Source organism: Silene latifolia, chromosome Y (genome assembly GCF_048544455.1).
Source record: "Silene latifolia isolate original U9 population chromosome Y, ASM4854445v1, whole genome shotgun sequence".
NCBI lineage: Eukaryota > Viridiplantae > Streptophyta > Magnoliopsida > Caryophyllales > Caryophyllaceae > Silene > Silene latifolia.
In genome coordinates this window covers 449,571,873-449,592,272 of record NC_133538.1, presented here as the reverse complement: position 1 = coordinate 449,592,272, position 20,400 = coordinate 449,571,873, and positions in this window count along the sequence as shown.

Here is a 20,400-nt window from a genome sequence, read left to right as displayed (position 1 = left end):
GCTTGGACTAGGTTCAAGAAGCTTGTTCGTTCTGTGCCTCACCACGGTTTCAAGCATTGGTTCCTTTGTACCCAGTTCTACAACGGGTTATATCGAAACCAGAGAGCTATCCTTGATAGTGTAGCTAAAGGGAGATTAACTAAAAACGTGGAAGATGATCAAGGGTGGCGTCTTATTGAGGAGATGGCCATTCATGTTGCTGAATATGGAAATCCTCGAGGAAGTGGGCAAGTTAACGAGTTGGTAGCAACTGAAGTGGGAAGTCCTAGCAAAAGTCTAGGTAATGTTGAGATTACGGAGGCTATGGGTGAGAGTGCACAGGTTTGTGCAATTACTGAGCATGTGGAGATATGCGGTAGATGTGGCATGGAGAGGCATGACCCTATTGATTGTCTGGCGAGCATAGAGCACGTCCTTGCTTATCAGAAATACAAGCAAGGAGTTACTTTTTCTCAATTATATGAAGAAATGTAAAAAATTTCTACTCCTTCTACGCCAGCGCCGCAGCCGGTCTCTCCTTCTACGAATGGGGAAATTGCCGAATTGAAGTCTTTGATGTTGAACTTAACACAACAGTTTGGGGAGAAATGTAATAGGAATGAAACTGTTACCGTGGAGTTAATAGAACAAGTCGCACAATTGACACTCGCGAAAGACCAAGCTAACCATCCACCAACATGCGACCCAGTTAATGCAACGAATCTCCAAAGTGGCCTTGCTCATGAGGGGCCAAAAATACCAGAAGACGGGGTGGTGACAGCTTATAATACCCCGGAAGATGATTTAGATGAGTTTCGGGACGATATCCTTGCTGCGTGTTGTCCAGACAGTCGATCGAGTGAAATTTCTACTCGATCGAGTGAAATAACCACTCGATCGAGTGATAACCTAGGTCGATCGAGTAGTGCCCAATTTATAGATGCTCGATCGAGTGATATTTTTACTCGATCGAGTGAAAAAGAGGAAGAATTCACTCGATCTAGTGAAGAAGATGGTCGATCGAGTAAGTCTGAAATAGAAGAGCTCGATCGAGTGGTTCAAACAGGTCGATCGAGTAAATTCCAAGATAAAACCACTCGATCGAGTGCCAGAACCAGCGGAGACCCTATTTTGACATCTAATTCCGCTGCCGTGTCATATTCCCCTGCTGCGAAGACGTCACGCACTGATAAAGGTTAAGGGAAAGTCGCGAGTCCACTCATTGCTACCAGAGTACCCTTCCCAAGTCGTCTGAAGGACGCAAAGGTCGAGCGACAGTACGGTAAGTTTGTGGACGTTGTGAAGAACCTCCAGGTAACTGTCCCTTTTACCGAACTCATTACTCAGGTACCTACTTACGCCAAATTCATGAAAGATATTATGACGCGTAAGAGAGAGCTAAGTGAATTTGAGACGGTTTCATTTATGGAAGAGTCTAGTAATTTACTTTTAAATAAGGCTCTGCCTAAAATGAAAGACCCGGTTAGCTTTTCTATTACCTGTGTTATAGGCAATGTAGTTATTAATAAGGCCCTTTGTGATTTAGGAGCCAGCGTCAGTGTCATGCCCCTATCTATCTGCAAGAAATTGAATATGGGTCATCTTAAATTGACTAATAATACCCTACAGATGGCTGATAGATTTGTTAGGCGACCCTGGGTGTCTTAGAGGACGTGCTTGTGAAAATAGACAAGCTCTTTATACCAGCAAATTTTATTGTTTTAGACATAGCTGAAGACACCCGGACTCTGATTATATTAGGAAGATCGTTCCTTTGTACAGCTGGGGCCATTATTGATGTCAAACAATGGCGTTTGACTCTTGTAATAGGGGATGAAGCGATCACTTTTAGCCTGCCTAGCACTTTGGCTCCGCCAATGATAGAGGATACATGTTATTTGGTTGATATTATTGACGAGTCTATTTATGACTTCTGGTCGGGTTCTTTCATGAAGGACCCACTAGAAGCTCCTATACTTTTGGATGAGTGTGCAGATAACCCAGATGACGATGATTCTGTGTTGGATTTGCTTATAGATGATTTAGATGAGCGTGAACTCACCAACGCTGAGGGAGAGCAAGTGGAAGAGATGATCAGTACCCTTTGCTCCATCGAGGTAAAGGTACCTGAGCGTAAGCCTCTTCCCTCTCATCTAAAATATGCTTTCTTAGATGATACTGAGCAATATCCAGTCATTGTTAGTGCTAAACTTGATAATGATCAGCTGACTTCTTTGTTAGTTGTGCTTAAGAAAAACAGGAAAGCTTTGGGTTATTCCTTGGACGATATCAAGGGGATTAGTCCCGATATTTGTATGCACAGGATAGAGCTGGAGGAAGATCACAAACCTTGCAGACAGCGTCAGTGCCGGCTGAATCATAAGATGCAAGATGTTGTGATGGCTGAGGTAATGAAGCTGCTCGACGCAGGTATTATCTATTCTGTTGGTCATTCTAAATGGGTGAGTCCAGTGCATATGGTCCCTAAGAAAGGAGGGACTACTGTGGTTAGAAATGACAAAAATGAATTAATACCTACAAGAGTAGTGACTGGTTGGCGGATGTGCATAGACTAGCGACAGCTGAATGCCGCCACCAAGAAAGATCACTTTCCCCTTCCTTTCATTGATCAGATGGTAAAAAGGTTAGCTCCTCATAAGTTTTTATGCTATTTAGACGGGTATTCAGGGTTCTTTCAGATCCCTATTCACCCATACGATCAAGCTAAGACTACGTTTACTTGTCCTCAGGGCGTGTTTGCTTATCGCAGGATGACTTTTGGTTTATGTAATGCCCCTGCCACCTTCCAAAGGTGTATGATGGGGATATTTTCAGAGTATATTGAGTCTATTATGGAAGTTTTTATGGACGACTTCAGTGCTTATGGAAGTGATTTTTCTAACTCTCTGTCTAACCTTGATAAAGTGTTGCAGCGCTGCATTGAGGTTAATCTCGTGCTTAACTGGGAGAAGTGCCATTTCATGGTCAACGAGGGAGTTGTATTAGGGCACTTAGTTTCTGATAGGGAAATAGAAGTTGATAAAGCAAAAGTGGAAGTGATTCAGCAATTACCCCCTCCCGTTAATGTTAAGGAGGTGAGGAGTTTCCTTGGCCACTCCGGCTTTTATCGCCGGTTTATCAAGGATTTCTCAAAAATTGCTAAACCACTTACACAGATGCTACTTAAGGATGCCCCTTTTGTATTTACTGATGAGTGTCTTTCTGCTTTTAACAGGTTAAAGCAGGCTTTGGTCTCTGCGCCGATTATACAGCCTCCCGACTGGGATTTGCCGTTTGAGATAATGTGTGATGCCAGTGACTATGCACTAGGAGCGGTGCTAGCCAACGGAAAGACAAAGCTTTAAATGCAATCTACTATGCGAGCCGAACTCTGGATGAGGCTCAAGTGAAGTACACCACCACTGAAAAAGAACTGCTAGCTGTATTTTATGCCTTAGAGAAATTTCGTTCTTATTTGATTGGGTCAGAAGTTACTGTTTTTACTGACCATGCAGCTTTGAGGCATCTCCTTGCTAAGAAGGAGGCTAAACCACGGCTATTGATATGGATACTCCTTCTTCAGGAGTTTGATTTGAAGATTAAAGATAAGAAGGGATCTGAGAACGTTGTAGCTGATCATCTGTCGCGACAAGAGGGGGATGATTCTTTACCTATTGATGAGTCTTTTCCTGTTGATTCTTTATTTGCTATATTATCGTCTATTGTTAACCAAGAGCCTTGGTATGCAGATATAGCTAATTACGTTGTCAGTGGCAAGCTCCCGCCTGACCTTTCTCATCAGCAGAGGAAGCGTTTTCTGTATAACGCTAAGCAATATTTTTGGGACGATCCTTATTTATTTAAGGAATGTGCAGACGGTCTCTACAGACGGTGTATTCCGCAGTGGAAGGCTAAAGTAGTCCTGGAAGGCTGTCACTCCTCTTCTTATGGTGGTCACCACGGTCCATCGCGCACCGTGGCTAAGGTACTTCGATCTGGTTTTTTGGCCTTCTTTGTTTTGCCGATGCTAAGTCTTTTGTTTCAGCTTGTGATGCGTGCCAACGATCAGGGAACATTTCAAAGAGACATGAGATGCCGCAAAATGGTATCTTAGAGGTTGAGGTTTTCGATGTCTGGGGCATTGATTTCCAAGGACCGTTCTCGTCAAGTGAAGGTAACAGGTACATTTTAGTAGTTGTAGATTATGTGTCGAAGTGGGTTGAGGCAATTGCCTCACCTCACTGTGATGCCAAGACCGTGATAAAAATGTTTAAAAAGGTCATATTTCCCCGATTTGGTGTCCCTAGGGTCGTCATTAGTGATGGGGGAATGCACTTTAAAGAAAAGAAACTAACTTCCATTCTATCTAAAGTTGGTGTTCAACACCGGCGTGGTTTGGGGTATCATCCCCAAACTAGTGGTCAGGTAGAGGTCTCTAATCACGAGATTAAAGAGATCTTGTCTAAGGTAGTTTCTAAATCACGGAAGGACTGGAGTCTTAAATTAGAAGACACATTATGGGCTTACAGAACTGCCTTTAAGACACCAATTGGTGCATCACCTTATAGGTTAGTTTATGGGAAATCATGTCATTTACCTCTTGAGTTGGAATATAAGGCTTGGTGGGCAATTCGTGAGCTTAACTTTGATACTAAGTTGTGTGGTCAGAATCGTCTTTTACAGCTAGATGAATTGGAAGAGTTTAGGCTCAATGCCTATGATAGCTCACGCATTTATACGGAAAAGACGAAGAGATGGCATGACAAAAGAATTTTACCTCGGTAATTTCATGTTGGGCAAAAGGTGTTGCTGTTTAATGCCCGACTGCGATTATTTCCTGGTAAGCTGAAGTCCAGGTGGAGTGGTCCTTATACGGTGACAGCTGTTACTAAATTTGGATCCGTTGAGCTAGAAAGCCCCGACGGAAATCGGTTCAAGGTGAATGGGCAGTATGTGAAGCATTATCACGAGGCAAATGAAGCAGATAATCATGTTGAAGTCTTGTACTTCGACGAGCTTGACGCGCTGGTTAATTGATGCCATAAAGGTCGTGCGGGACTTCTTAAACTTGCGCTCTCCGGGAGGCAACCCGGACTGTTTTGTTATTTTTTGTTGAACTTTTTCCTTCATATTTAGCTTTTTGTTGAACTTTAAACGCTGTTTTATACACCTTTGTATTTTCCTTGCTCTTTACTCGTGTTTTGCAGGTGTATTCACTCGATCGAGTAGTTTTTCTACTCGATCGAGCACTTTTGAGTTGAGAATCACTCGATCGAGTAATTTATTTACTCGATCGACAAGTTGCAATTCCACGATCATTCGATCGAGTGATTATTTCGTTCGATCGTATCCTTCCGACACCAAATCACTCGATCGACCTGTTCTCGGTCACTCGATCGAGCATTTTTGTCTTCCAGCTGCTACTCTTCGTCTGTTGAGCTACTGCTTGATTTCCTTTTACCTCCCATGTTCATGGTCGATTTGGGGAGGTCCCTCTTCATGACGGTTTGTAATTTTTCCGACTCCACTTATCCTTTTCTCCTCAGTTTGCATTTCTTTCCCTATTTTTGGTACAATGAGGGCATTGTACGGTTTGGTTTGGGGAGGTATGCATCCATATCTATGTCTGCACGTTTTCTTGCATTCTCGTTTGCACGTTTATTCATTTTCGCATGCATTGTCGTTATTAATTCAAAAAAATCACATAAATTTCAAAAACAATTCATGTTTAGTTTGAGTCGGAAAGTTTGAACTTTGACGCTACACTGAATCCCTACCTTAGCCCTGCATTTTCTTGACATTTAGTTGGCATGATAATGTGCAAAATCTACGAGTTTTTGTTTCTCTCTTATCTGAACGAATAGACTTGACTCATATATTGGAAAGCTACATTACATTCTGAGGTTAGAGCTTTATAATCTGGTGACATTCACGACCGGTTTCATTTAGGATGTGAGTAGTAGTCTCTGTAAGGCATGTAACATCAATTTGCATAAGCATGAGTCTAGTCTTCTTAATACCTGTATGCATTCGGTCTGTGGATGGTGACATATGTTAGGAGAGGAAGTTCCCTTTTATTTCATTCTACCCATGAGCCCCACATAGCCAAATTTCCTTTTTGTCCTATTAGCTACATCCTAAAAATTTTCCTACCCTAGCCGAGCTAGTGATGTGTAGCTGTTTGGAATGCTTTGCTGCAGTTTGGTTATATTTATCTGATTTCAGAAGTTGGTGAAAGAGTTGAAGGGAATGAAAGAAAAAAATGAAAAACAATAAAAAAAATGAAAAGAAAAAATTGGAAATATAAAAAAGAAGAAAGAAAAATCATGTGCAGAGAAATGAGAAATTGTATAAATGATTTTCACTCCCATGTTTTATTTATATTTTATGGGGAGTTGACAAGTTTATGGTGTTTTGTGAGTTGAGTGCATTGAGTTTGCACCGTTCCGTATTGTTTTATTGAGTACGAAGTTGGGATGCAGTTCAATATTTGGATTCGTTGTTGCTAGCCTGGCTATTAACTACACATATCCAAATTCATCTTAGCCCCTTCTTACCCATTACCTCACTTACCCAAATTTAAGTCCTCGGCATGTGTCTTGGTCATTAGTATGGTTGGAATGCGTATGTACGGTTGTAGAGACTTTATTCATGTTAACTGCATGCATGTTCATATAGGTCGAGTTAGGTGAGTGTCTTTACTTCTTTCTATCTTTCACATACATACTCACCCCGTGCCTAAATTTAAGTGATGAGCGACCCGTGAGATTCCGATACTTTTGAGTCTTGCAAGGTCGACGGTTCAGTAAGTTTAAAACATTGATTTAATTCGTTTGCACCTATCATCTGCCACCTTGTTAGTGTTGCATTAAACTGGTTTTGGTGGGTGATTTGTAGGTTATGCGTTGGTCCCGTTCCACTGTTTATTCTTAGTTGCATTCATAATTTGCTTGGGTACAAGCAAAGGTTTGATTTGGGGAGATTTGATGCGTGTATTTTATATAAAGTTTTTACCTCATTTTTACACGCATTTCTGTACTATTTACGTGACATCTAGCTACAAATATCCCGATTAGTTTACTTTGGTTCGTTTTGTGTAAATTGCAGGTATGGACCGAAAAGAAGATAAATCAAGCCTAAACTCGTCCCAATTGCATACATTTATAGAGAACAAGGAATCGGAGCTTGGAATCTGTCACTTGGAAGACACGTGAGCTGGTTTCGGAAGGTGTCTTAATGCCTAATCGTGCCGAAATAGCTCGATCGACTACTTTTCCAGTCGATCGAATGCTTTACATAAAGAAGATTACACGATCGAGTAGTTATAGTACTCGATCGAGAAGGCAATACAAGGAGTTACTCGATCGAGTGGTTTATTTCTACTCGATCGAAGGAGTTGTCGCTTAGTTGCTCGATCGAGTGGTTTATTTCCACTCGATCGAGTGGTTTATTTCCACTCGATCGAGTGGTTTGGCCTATAATAGTGTTTTTCCGCATAATTTTGTATGGGCTTTTGTAATTAGGCTTTGGATTAGGTTTAAGGGGGAGATTTTCGTATGCTACTAAATTGTTGGAGCTTGTGTCCTCCACAAATTAGTGTGACAACATTTATAAATCTCTTATAGGTTCACAAGGGTATACTTCGTATTTTATCAGTTGATTTACGATTACCTAATAACGGTTGGCTTGTTAGAAAGTTTGACGTTATTATCATAGTGATGGCGGTGATCAACTGGTCTCTAAAAGTCACACCTAAAGGATGTGTTTGAGAGATGTGATTATGGAGATTTAATCACATTGATGCCTTATATGACTAAAAGGATAGTTCATGTAATTGACTAAACAGTTAGTCAATGTGTTGATGAGACGATTATTTAATCTAATTAAATAATATTAGTTGTGACGAATTAACTGTCAATTTGTAAATTGCATATAATATGTTATATTTAATTAATGTATATAATGTGAGCTTGGACGAATTAAGATGTTAATTCGTAATTAAATGTAATCGGTTATATTTAATTAGCTAATTGTAAATATGCGATATTTATAATTAAAGTATATATTATATGAGATTGTCATAATAAATTATTACAGACCGGTATTAATAAATCGACTGCAAGCTGTTGTGTGTTGATTTATTAGTACGGAATAATATAAATGACAATTTATAAATAATACACTAATTGTATACATTTTGTAAACTACCAAAATAAGAAGATTTAATCTCATTATTTTTGGTAGGTCGATAAACCGAAATTAAAAAGATAATTCTTCTTATATTTCGGTTGGTTTGGCCGAAATTTAGAAGAAGAAATATCTCCCCTTGACTTCTCTTATTTCGGTTATAAGAAGAGAGTAGGAGATTCATTTTCTTAACCTAATTTTAAACCTAGCACACTCTCATCAAAAATACACACAAAACTGTAAAAATTAATCAGTTAATTGAGGGATTGATTCTAGCAAGAACAAAAGGCATATCTCATATCATCTTGGGTGCAACTGATAGGCGAATAACATTGCGATATTGTTGTTAGGCCGATTTTGCTAGGACCGAAGGTTGATTTCATAATCTCTCTATTTTGTTTATGCAAATTTCTTTTATGACTAGTTTTCATATCTATAATTTCGTTATAATCCTTATTATGTTAATGGAAGTATACCGATATTTCCTACAAGTGGTATCAGAGCCAAGGCCACGAAATTATTTTTGTGATTTTCATAATTGAATTTAATCAAAATTTGAAAAAAAAAGGGTTTCGGTAAAAAATTAGGGTTTCGGCCGATAAAAAAAAAATTTTTTTTTTTTTTTGCCGATTTGATTATTTTCAGGCCGAGATGTTTTCGTTTTTGGTTGTTTTGATTTCCATTTTGATTTGTTCATATTGTTGTTTTAATCAGTTTAAGATGATAATATGATAATTTGTAGATGTTTTGATTTAATGATGATTAAATTAAAATGTAAATGGAATCGGGTTTGATGAGGTTAAATTTGTTTTTGCTATATAGTTTTTGGCATATATGGTTAATCATGTTTCATTAATTTATATGCAAATCTTGTTCTAATAGCAACTATAAACGAATTTATTCATCAAAATGTTTTGATATTAAGGTATATTGCCACAAAAGAAAAAAAAAGGGGAACTGTTTTTTTTTAGATTTGCCGAGACAAAAGAAGAAATTTTTTTTTTCTATTTTTTGTTTTTTTTTGGGCTATTAGCCGTGACCAGAAAAAAAAGGGAAGGTTTCTGTTTTTTTTTTTGTTTCATTTTTGCTGCATTGCCGAAAAGAAAGAAATTTTTTTTTTTTGGTTTTTTTCTTTGCTGCCGAGACCAAAAAGAAAAAAAAAGGGGATGTTTTTTGTTTAGTTTTTTGGCCTAGATTGATCATACATTAAATTTTTAATGTATGATAAATTATTGTGAAGCGGTTCACAAATCATAGATACCTAATTATTTTAAAGAGGTTTAAACTAATATTGGATTAATTCATATTACAAGTTTAATATGTATTAGGATTGAAATTAATGTGAGTAATTGAGTAATTGTCACTTAATTTGATCATTTAAATAGGTGGTTTGGATAAATTAATCTACATAATTAAGGAATTATGTCTTGTATGTTTAATTTTTAGTTGATGCATTTTATTTTTGTTGAATGAATCGTTGAATGGATTTATTTACGTATTTTTGCAATCTGTTGTAATTTGTAATACCTAGTGTGGCCTTAGTTAAATTATGTTTTTGTAATGATGGAAACATAATTTTTAATGTATTTTGAGATCTCGTATCTCCGTTTGGTTTTCTTTATTTATTACGGTTTTGAAATTAGAATGTAAATAGGTTTATTATGTAATTTTAAATTGTAATTTTTGAGAAGACTAAAGATGGAGATTGGAGCTCACTCCCGCTACATGGACCAAGATGGAACATCAAGACAAGCTTCTCGGGTCCAAGGATGGATTCCAAAATTGTATTTAATGTTCTTTTTGGTAGATAGGCCACACTAGGACTTTATTTTGTTTTTATGTTTTACCGTTCTTATTGCTTTTCATTCACATGCTAGTTAGTGCATCATTTTCCGCCTAAAACCAAACCACCTACTAAAATGCATGAAAATTGACTCATATAGATTGTATATTAGTTTTCATAGACATACAGATATCACTCAGTTTAAGCCATCACCTTAGTTTATTCATTCACGCATGCTAGATATTAGTTCACTTAAAATGAATTAAAATAAAGTTGATGGGATCTTACTCTAAAACGAAAATTGAGACTAGTCTTTATAAGGGCAAACAACTATGAATCCCTTCTTCGTCGGTAGGCATAATATGACCCCTTCTACGTTGGGTAAGTAGTTTGTTATGACTTAGTTTATCTCAACATTATAGTCCGAAGAGTTTCTCATGATTATGATGGACTAAAGATAGAATTTACAAAAATTTATCGACCAAGAATTCTAACAGTAGAATTAGCCACAAGGTTGGCTTATCAATTTACAGTTAATTGAGTCTTGGGATCATTTATATAATTCTTGAGGGAGGTCAATTGTATAAATGCTTGAGTCTTCGCTTATAACAAGTTTTGCATTAAGACTTAAATCATAACGAAGCATATGCTTATTATTTTATTCTTCTTTTCGCAGTGTAGAATACATTTATTTTGATAATACTGTTACAACAAATGGCTGGAAATAACGAAATCTCAATGCCAAGTGCCACATTTGGACGCGAGTCCTGGCTTAAAGTTTTTATGGACAACATGAATCAGTTCACACGACTGAAGAGTGATGGGTCAAACTTTGCGGACTGGGACGCAGCACTACGGAATGCTGCCATTGCTGACGGTAAGCTCAAGTATTTAACTGAGCCAATACCGGTAAACCCAGCCCCAATGCAGGAGTTAACGAGCCACTTGCTTATAGTGACTTTGTCATGGAAGCGGGTGTGATAAAGAACGTACTCATCTTTGCAATGGAAACCAATTTGCAGAGACGCTTCATTGCCCAAGGTGCAAACAAGATTTTCACCACGCTCACTAACGAGTTCTCAAAAGCACCGAGAATCGTTACTTATGAGCATACCTGTCGCTTCTTTGATGCGAAACTCCAAAAGGGCCAACCGGTTAGCCCACACATTCTTAACATGATTGAGAATGTCGAGAAATTGGAGGCACTTGATTGCAAAATCGGTGAGAGCATAGTCATTGACCGAATGCTTCATTCTCTTCATGATGGTTTTGCCCTTTTCAGGGCGAACTACTACATGAATGACTTGAAGAAAAGTCCTCATGAGCTACACTCATTCCTCGTACAGACCGAGAAGGATATGAAATTGAGTGGGATCATGAAGCAGGATGTTCTCATGATTTCCAACAATAATAAAGGTAAGGGCAAAGCTCCAGGCGACCTAACTATAGGTAAGCCAAACTTTAAGAAGCCAGGAAACGGTAAGAGTGGGCCTGGTGAGACTAGTGGCTCACAGGGAAAGGCAAAGAGTAAGGGCGGTGACATTGAGTGCCACCATTGTCACAAGACTGGACATTGGAGGAGGAACTGTCCCGTGTACCGTGAGGACATAAATGTTGGAGCTTGTGTCCTCCACAAATTAGTGTGGTAACATTTGGAAATCTCTTACAGGTTCACAAGGGTATACTTCGTATATTTAATCAGTTGATTAACGTTTACCTAATAACGGTTGGCTTGCTAGAAAGTTTGACGTTATTATCATACAGATGGCGGTGATCAACTGGTCCCAAAAGGTCACACCTATAGGATGTGTTTGAGAAATGTGGTTATAGAAATATAATCACATTGATGCCCAATATGACTAAATAGTTAGTCACTGTGTTGATGAGATAATTATTTAATGAAAATTAAATAATATTAGTTGAGACGAATTAACTGTCAATTCGTAAATTAAATATAATAAGTTATATTTAATTAAATATATGTAATGTTGGCTTGGACGAATTAATCTGTTAATTCATAATTAAATATAATCAGTTATATTTAATATCAACAAGATGAATGTGTCATAGTGGTAATAGTGAGGGTACACATACCAAGAGGTCATGGGTTCGATCCTCACTAGATGACAATTCAACACATTTTATATATTTTTGGAAAGACCAAAAATAAGGAGAATATACTCCTTATTTCGGTTAGATGGCCGAAATTAGGAAAGGATTATTCTTTCCTAATGGACTCCAAATTTCGTTCAGTATAAGAAAGAAAGGGAGAGAATTATTCTACCCTAATTCTTTTCTTGACCTAGCCTCTCTCTCTCATCAAAAACACAAAACAACTAAAAATTACAGAAAATTTTAGATCGATTCTAGCACAATCAATAGGGCATATCTCATATCGTCTTGGGTGCAACTGATAGGCGAATATCAGTTTTGATATTGTTCTTAGGCCAATTTTGCTAGGCCCGAAGGTTCATTTTGAATCCTTTATACTTTGTTTATGTATTTTATTTATGACTATTGATCATCACTCTTAAATTCGTTATAATCCTTCAATATAAAGGGAAGTATACAGATTATTTCCCACAAGTGGTATCAGAGCACTAGGCCACGAATTTTGATTTTGATGATTTTCATAAAATTTGTATGTAAACATTGAAAAATTTCCGAAAAAAAAAATTTAGTTTTTTTCGGCTGAAATTTTTTTTGGCCGTGAGTTTTTTTTTATTCGGCCTGTTTTTTTTCTTTCGTTTTTCTTTTGCTTGATGATTTATTTCCAATTTCCTTATATCATATCATTGTTTTAATTAGTTAAAATCATCATATGAAGAATTGGTAGATTTTGATTTAATGCAGATTTAAGTTAAAATACAAATATAATCGTCATGTTAATGATACAAGAACTTGTTTTTGCTATATAGTTTTAGCATATAAGATTAATCATGTTTGTTAATTCATTTGCTAAACCATGTTCTATTAGCAACTGTAAACTTTGTTCTTCATCAATTCTTGTATTAGGGCTTTATGCCGCAAAAGGAAAATAATTTTGACGGCTCGATTTTTTTTTAGGGTTGTCGTGAAAAAAAAAAAATTGGTTTTTGGGTTGTTTTTTTTTGCCGAATCAAAAAAAAAAAGGAAAAGTGTTTAGTTTTTGCCTTTATGCCGCTTAAATTTTTTTTGGCTGTTTTTATTATTCCAGCCGTGAGCTGGGAATTTATAAAAAAAAAAAAAATTGTTTATTTGGTTCTGCCGAGACCAAACAAGAAAAAAAGGGGGGTTTTTTTTATTTTGGCCGATTAGATATTGTGAAACGGTTCACAATTTAAAGATATCATCTTTTTAAAGCAGTTTAAAATTTTGACGGATAGAATTCATATTACAAGTTTAATATGGATTAAGAATGAAATTAATGTGATTAATTGCGGAATTGTCACTTAATTTAATTTAAATAAGTGGTTTGGATAAATTAATCAACATAATTAAGGAATTGTGTCATGTATATTTAATTTATTTTAGTTGATGCTTTTTAATTTTGTTGAATGAATGAAATGAATGAATTTTGTTTACGTATTTAATTTTGCAATCGGTTGTAAATTGTAATACTTAGTATGGCCTTAGTCAAATTATGTTTTCGTAATGAAGGAAACATGATTTTTATGTAATTATGAGATCTCGAATCTCCTTTATTTTAGTTTTGGGATTTGAAATTAGAATGTAATAAATAGGTCAATTATGTAATTTTATTTATTGTAATTTCAAAGAAGACTAAAGATGGAGATTGAAGCTCACTCCCGCTACATGGATCAAGATGGAACATCAAGACAAGCTTCTCGGGTCCAAGGATGGATTCCAAACTTGTATTTATTGTTCATTTTGATAGGATAGGCCACACTAGGACTTTTACTGTTTTTACGTTTTTCATTATTATTGCTTTTCATCCACATGTTAGTTAATGCATCATATTCCGCCTAAAACAAAACCACCTACTACTAAAATGCATGAAAATTGACTCATATAGGTTGTATGTTAGTTTTCATGGACATGCAGATGTCACGGTCTTTAAGCCATCACCTTAGTTTATTCATTCTCGCATGCTAGATTATAGTTCACTTAAAATGAATTAAAATAAAGTTGATGGGATCTTCCTCTAAAACAAAAATTGAGATTAGTCTTTATAAGGGCAAACATCTATGAATCCCTTCTTCGTCGATAGGCCTAATATGACCCCTTCTACGTTGGGTAAGTAGTTGTGTTGACTTAGTTTATCTCAACATCATAGTCCGAAGAGTTTCTCGTGATTATGATGGACTAAAGATAGTATTTACAGAAATTTATCGACCAGGAATTCTAACGGTAGAATTAGCTAAAAGGTTAGCTTATCAATTTACATAGAATTGAGTCTTGGGATCGTTTATATAATTCTTGAGGGAGGTCAATTGTATAAATGTTTTGAGTCTTCGCGTTATGACATTAGTTCATTAGACTTAAAATCAAAACGATGCACATGCTTATTATTTTCATTCTTCTTTCGCAGTGTAGAACACGATTATTTTCGATAATACTGTTACAACAAATGGCTGGAAATAACGCAATCCCAATGCCTAGTGCCACACTAGATCGTTCATCCTGGCTAAAAGTATTCATGGACCAAATGAATCAGTCCACGCGACTGAAGAATGATGGGTCCAACTTTATGGATCGGGAGGCGGCACTACGGAATGCCGCCATTGGCGACGCTAAGCTCGGTATTTAATCGAGCCAATACCGGTCAACGCAGGCCCAAATGCAGGAGCCAACGAGTCACTCGCTTATAGTGATTTCGTTATGGAAGCGGGTGCGATAAAGAACGTGCTCATCTTTGCAATGGAAACCAATTTGCAGAGACGCTTCATTGCCCAAGGTGCAAACAAGATTTTCGCCACGCTCACTAATGAGTTCTCAAAGGCACCGAGAATCATTACATATGAGCATACCTGTCGCTTCTTTGATGCGAAACTCCAGAAGGGCCAACCGGTTAGCCCACACATTCTTAACATGATTGAGAATGTCGAGAAGTCGGAGGCATCGAATTGTAAAATCGGTGAGAGCATTGTCATTGACCGAATACTTCATTCTCTTCACGATGGTTTTGCCCTTTTCAGGGCGAACTACTACATGAATGACTTGAAAAAGAGTCCTCATGAGCTACATTCCCTTCTCGTACAGACCGAGAAGGATATGAAATTGAGTGGGAGCATGAAGCAGGATGTTCTCACGATTTACAACAAAGGTAAAGGTAATGGCAAGGCTCATGGCGACCTAGCTGTAGGTAAGCCAAAGTTTAAGAAGCCAGGAAATGGTAAGAGTGCGCCTGGTGAGACTAGTGGCTTACAGGGCAAGGCAAAGAGCAAGGGCGGTGACATAGAGTGCCACCATTGTCACAAGACTGGACATTGGAGGAGGAACTGTCCCGTCTACCGTGAGGACATCAAGGCAGGCCGCGTCGTTCCTGTTGGTATGTCATCTTATATTCATATGATTGAGATTAACCATGAAAGTTTCGGAACTTGGGTACTAGATAATGGTTGTGGTTCTCATCTGTGTAATCATTTGCAGGGCCTAAAGAACATCATACCTCTCAAAAAAGGTGATGTGGACCTGCGAGTCGGGAATGGAGCACGAGTTGTTTCTGCCTCGAAGGGAACATATGTAATCCAACTCCCTAGTGGTTTTGAGTTATTTTTAAATAACTGTTACTATGTACCCAGTTTATCTAAGAACATTATTTCTGTTTCCGTACTTGCTAAAGACGGTTTTGCATTTTCAATAAAGGATAATAGTTGTATTTTCTCTTTCAATGAAATGATTTATGGCAAAGCAGTTTCCATTAATGGAATTTATATCTTAGATTAAACCACGGAAGTATTACACGTGAATAATAAGAAATTAAAGGTTGGTGACAAAGATTAAACCTATCTATGGCATTGTCGAATGGGACACATAAATGAGAAACGCGTGAAGAAATTCGTCGATAATGGGACTATTCCCGCATTCGATTTTTCTACATATGGCACATGTGAATCATGTCTCATTGGCAAGATGACTCGAATTTCCTTCAAAGGTGTTGGAATGCGCGCTAGTGATCTATTAGGACTCATACATACGGACGTATGTGGACCTATGTCAATTACCGCTAAAGATGACTATAGATATTTTCTCACTTTCACGGACGATTTGAGTAGATATGGATATGTCTACTTAATGAAGCATAAAAGTGAGTCCTTTGAGAAATTCAAGGAATACTGGAATAGGTCAGAACCAATCGGGTAGAAAGATTAAAGCACTCCGTTCAGATCGGGGTGGCGAATATCTTTCAAATGAGTTTGATCAACACCTGAAAGACTGTGGAATCGTTTTGCAGTTAACTCCACCTGGAACACCTCAATTTAATGGTGTCTCCGAATGGAGAAATCGAACCTTACTTGATATGGTTCGATCCATGATGAGTCACACGGTAGTGCCTGATTCATTATGGGGTTATGCTCTTTTGTCAGCCGCTCTTATACTTAACCGAAGTCCGTCTAAAGCTGTCGACAAGACTCCATATGAAATGTGGAAGGAACGGTCCCTAACTTGTCCTTTATTCGGGTTTGGGGCTGCGAGGCTTATGTCAAGTGGAGACACGAGGATAAGCTCGGCCCGCGATCGGTCAAGACATATTTTATAGGTTATCCAAAAGGAACATTTGGTCATTACTTCTATTCGCCTACCGAACATCGAGTTTTTGTTACGGCTAGTGCGACGTTCTTAGAGAAAGAATTTCTCGAGAACAAGTCGAGTAATAGAACCTTCGAGCTGTCGGAGATTCCAGAACCAACAACCGAGGAACAGATGGAGGAAGCTGTACCTCCAACTGATGATACGGTTAATATTCCTGAGGAACCTAGGAGGTCGGGTAGAGACTCTCATCCTCCGGACAGATACATTGGTATGGTCGAGGAGACTGACGTGTTACTTCTGGAAAGTAATGAACACGCAACCTATAAAGGTGCTATGGCCTGTTCCGACTCAAAGCTATGGCTTGAAGCCATGCAATCCGAGATGGACTCCATGTATGAGAATAACGTATGGGATCTAGTTGATTTACCTAATAAGGTAAAACCTCTACAGTGCAAATGGCTTTACAAAATAAAGCGTTCTGTAGACGCGCGACCAGATATCTATAAGGCATGACTTGTGGCAAAAGGTTTCACTCAAGTGCACGGATTGCATTATGATGAGATTTTTGCACCTGTAGTCATGCTACGTTCCATTCGGATAATCTTAGCGATTGTCGCATTTCATGATTATGAAATTTGGCAAATGGATGTGAAAACCGCCTTCTTAAACGGTTATTTGGAGGAAGAGTTGTACATGGTGTAACCCGAAGGTTTCATAGATCCTGAGCATCCTAAGAAAGTATGCAAGCTTAAGCGTTCCATTTATGGACTTAAGCAAGCTTCTCGGAGTTGGAATCATCGTTTCGACCAAGTGATAAAAGAGTATGGTTTCACTCGATCGGTCGAAGAACCATGCTTATATATCAAGTCGAGTGGGAGCAAGATTGTATTCTTGATATTGTATGTCGATGACATACTCTTGATTGGGAATGACATTCCTCTCCTACCTTCGGTTAAAGAATGGTTGAAGAATCATTTCCAGATGAAAGATCTGGGTGAGGCACAGCGCATTTTGGGAATCCGTATCTACCGAGATAGATCACGACGGACGTTATTACTTAGTCAGGAGTCTTATCTGGATAAGGTTCTTGAAAGGTTCAGCATGACCAACTCCAAGAAGGGGAACCTTCCTATGACGACTGGGATGCGGTTGAGCAAGTCTCGATCACCCACGACGCCCTGAAGGATAGAGCGCATGAGTCGTGTTCCTTATGCATCTGCAATAGGATCGATCATGTATGTCATGATATGCACACGTCCAGACGTGGCATATGCATTGAGTATGACGAGTCGGTACCAAAAGACTCCAGGTGAAACACACTAGATAGCAGTCAAAAATATCCTCAAGTACCTACGGAGGACTAAGGATTGGGTATTGACTTATGGAGGCGATACTAAGCTATGCGCAACCGATTCTGCAGATGCTAGCTTCCAAACGGATCGAGATGATTCAAAATCTCGGTCCGGGTTCGTCTTCACTCTTAATGGTGCTTTGCGGTCAGGCTGGAAGAGTTCCAAGAGTGTTGTAGCAGATTCTACTCTGAATCCGAGTACTATGCCGCTTCGGAGGAGGCAGCAAAGGAAGCGAAATGGATGCGTCAATTCTTACAAGGGCTTTCGGTAGTTCCTAGTTCGAATGACCCGATCACCATCTATTGTGACAATAGAGGTGCCATCTTCTAGGCTAAGGAGCCAAAGTCTAGCAATAAATCTAGACATGTACTTCGGAAAGCTCACCTGATCCGTGATTACGTGGAGCAAGAAGAGATAGTGATTGACAAGATTGCGACGGATGATAACATCGCGGATCCTCTCACCAAACCGTTGAATTATGATAAGCATGTAGGGCATGTTAATTCCATGGGAATTAAACATGTTTCTGAGTTGTAGTACTTGATTATGGATTTGATACATTATCTTTTTCATATACTATTTATAACTTCATCGTCTTAATATAATATTTTGTTTTTCATGTGGATGGTACTGACAACTTTGAACGCCACAAAGTGAACTGAATTACATTATATTTGTTTTGGTCCGTAATCGCCCACATGAGCTGATAACTCTGGCTATTATATTGTGCAGTCGATTGATGGTGGGTTCAACGAGCCATAAGTCAAACGGTTGGCTGATCGATCACAAATACGGGTTATAACGATACCTCGTAGGACAATTATTTTTGTGACAACGTAATGGAGTCCTAAATGTTTAAAAACATTCGGTGTCAGGTCGTGGATTGGACGACCATTGTGTTCCTAGAGTCGATTCTTTTGACTATCGACTGTCTCTTGAGATTAAGGCAGTTTTTGGGTGACTTTGGTTTCTTTCTCATGGTCAGAATCGGAGACTAAGTAGATTTTTCTGGGTCATTTCATACTGTGCTTACATCTGCATGATTCGAGTTGAAGAAAATATCCAACCCTTATCAGGTATAGTTATTTCTCAGGGCTACTCGAGGAGTTGTAACTGAAATGCATGGACATGATCGAATGATGATTCGTTTATCAGTTAAGTTACTCTCTAGTCGGGGAAACCACTCTTGATATTGATCATTTGTAAAATACGACCTTTGTGAATACGGATTTTGCAAATTGTTTTACATTGAGTGGGAGAAATTTTAGGATATGAGAATCGGTTATCGCTCATACACTTGTGAGGACAAGTGGGAGTTTGTTGGAGCTTGTGTCCTCCACAAATTAGTGTGATAACATTTATAAATCTCTTATAGGTTCACAAGTGTATACTTCGTATTTTATCAGTTGATTAACGATTACCTAATAACGGTTGGCTTGCTAGAAAGTTTGACGTTATTATCATACTGATGGCGGTGATCAACTGGTCCCTAAAAGTCACACCTAAAGGATGTGTTTGAGAGATGTGATTATGAAGATGTAATCACATTGATGCCTTATATGACTAAAAGGTTAGTTCATGTAATTGACTAAACAGTTAGTCAATGTGTTGATGAGACGATTATTTAATCTAATTAAATAATATTAGCTGAGACGAATTAACTGTCAATTCGTAAATTGAATATAATATGTTATATTTAATTAATGTGTATAATGTGAGCTTGGACGAATTAAGATGTTAATTCGTAATTAAATGTAATCGGTTATATTTAATTAGCTAATTGTAAATATGCGATATTTATAATTAAAGTATATATTATACGAGATTGTCATAATAAATTATTACAGACCTTTATTAAAAAATCGAATGCAAGCTGTTGTGTGTAGATTTATTAATACGAAATAATATAAATGACAATTTATAAATAATACACTAATTGTATACATTTTGTAAACTACCAAAATAAGAAGATTTAATCTCATTATTTTTGGTAGGTGGATAAACCGAAATTAAGAAGATAATTCTTCTTATATTTCGGTTGGTTTGGCCGAAATTTAGAAGAAGAAATATCTCCCCTTGACTTCTCTTATTTCGGTTATATAAGAGAGTAGGAGATTCATTTTCTTAACCTAATTTTTAACCTAGCACACTCTCATCAAAAATACACACAAAACCCTAAAAATTAATCAGTTAATTGAGGGATCGATTCTAGCAAGAACAAAAGGCATATCTCATTTCATCTTGGGTGCAACTGATAGGCGAATATCATTGCGATATTGTTCTTAGGCCGATTTTGCTAGGACCGAAGGTTGATTTCATAATCTCTCTATTTTGTTTATGCAAATTTCTTTTATGACTAGTTTTCATATCTATAATTTCGTTATAATCCTTATTTTGTTAATG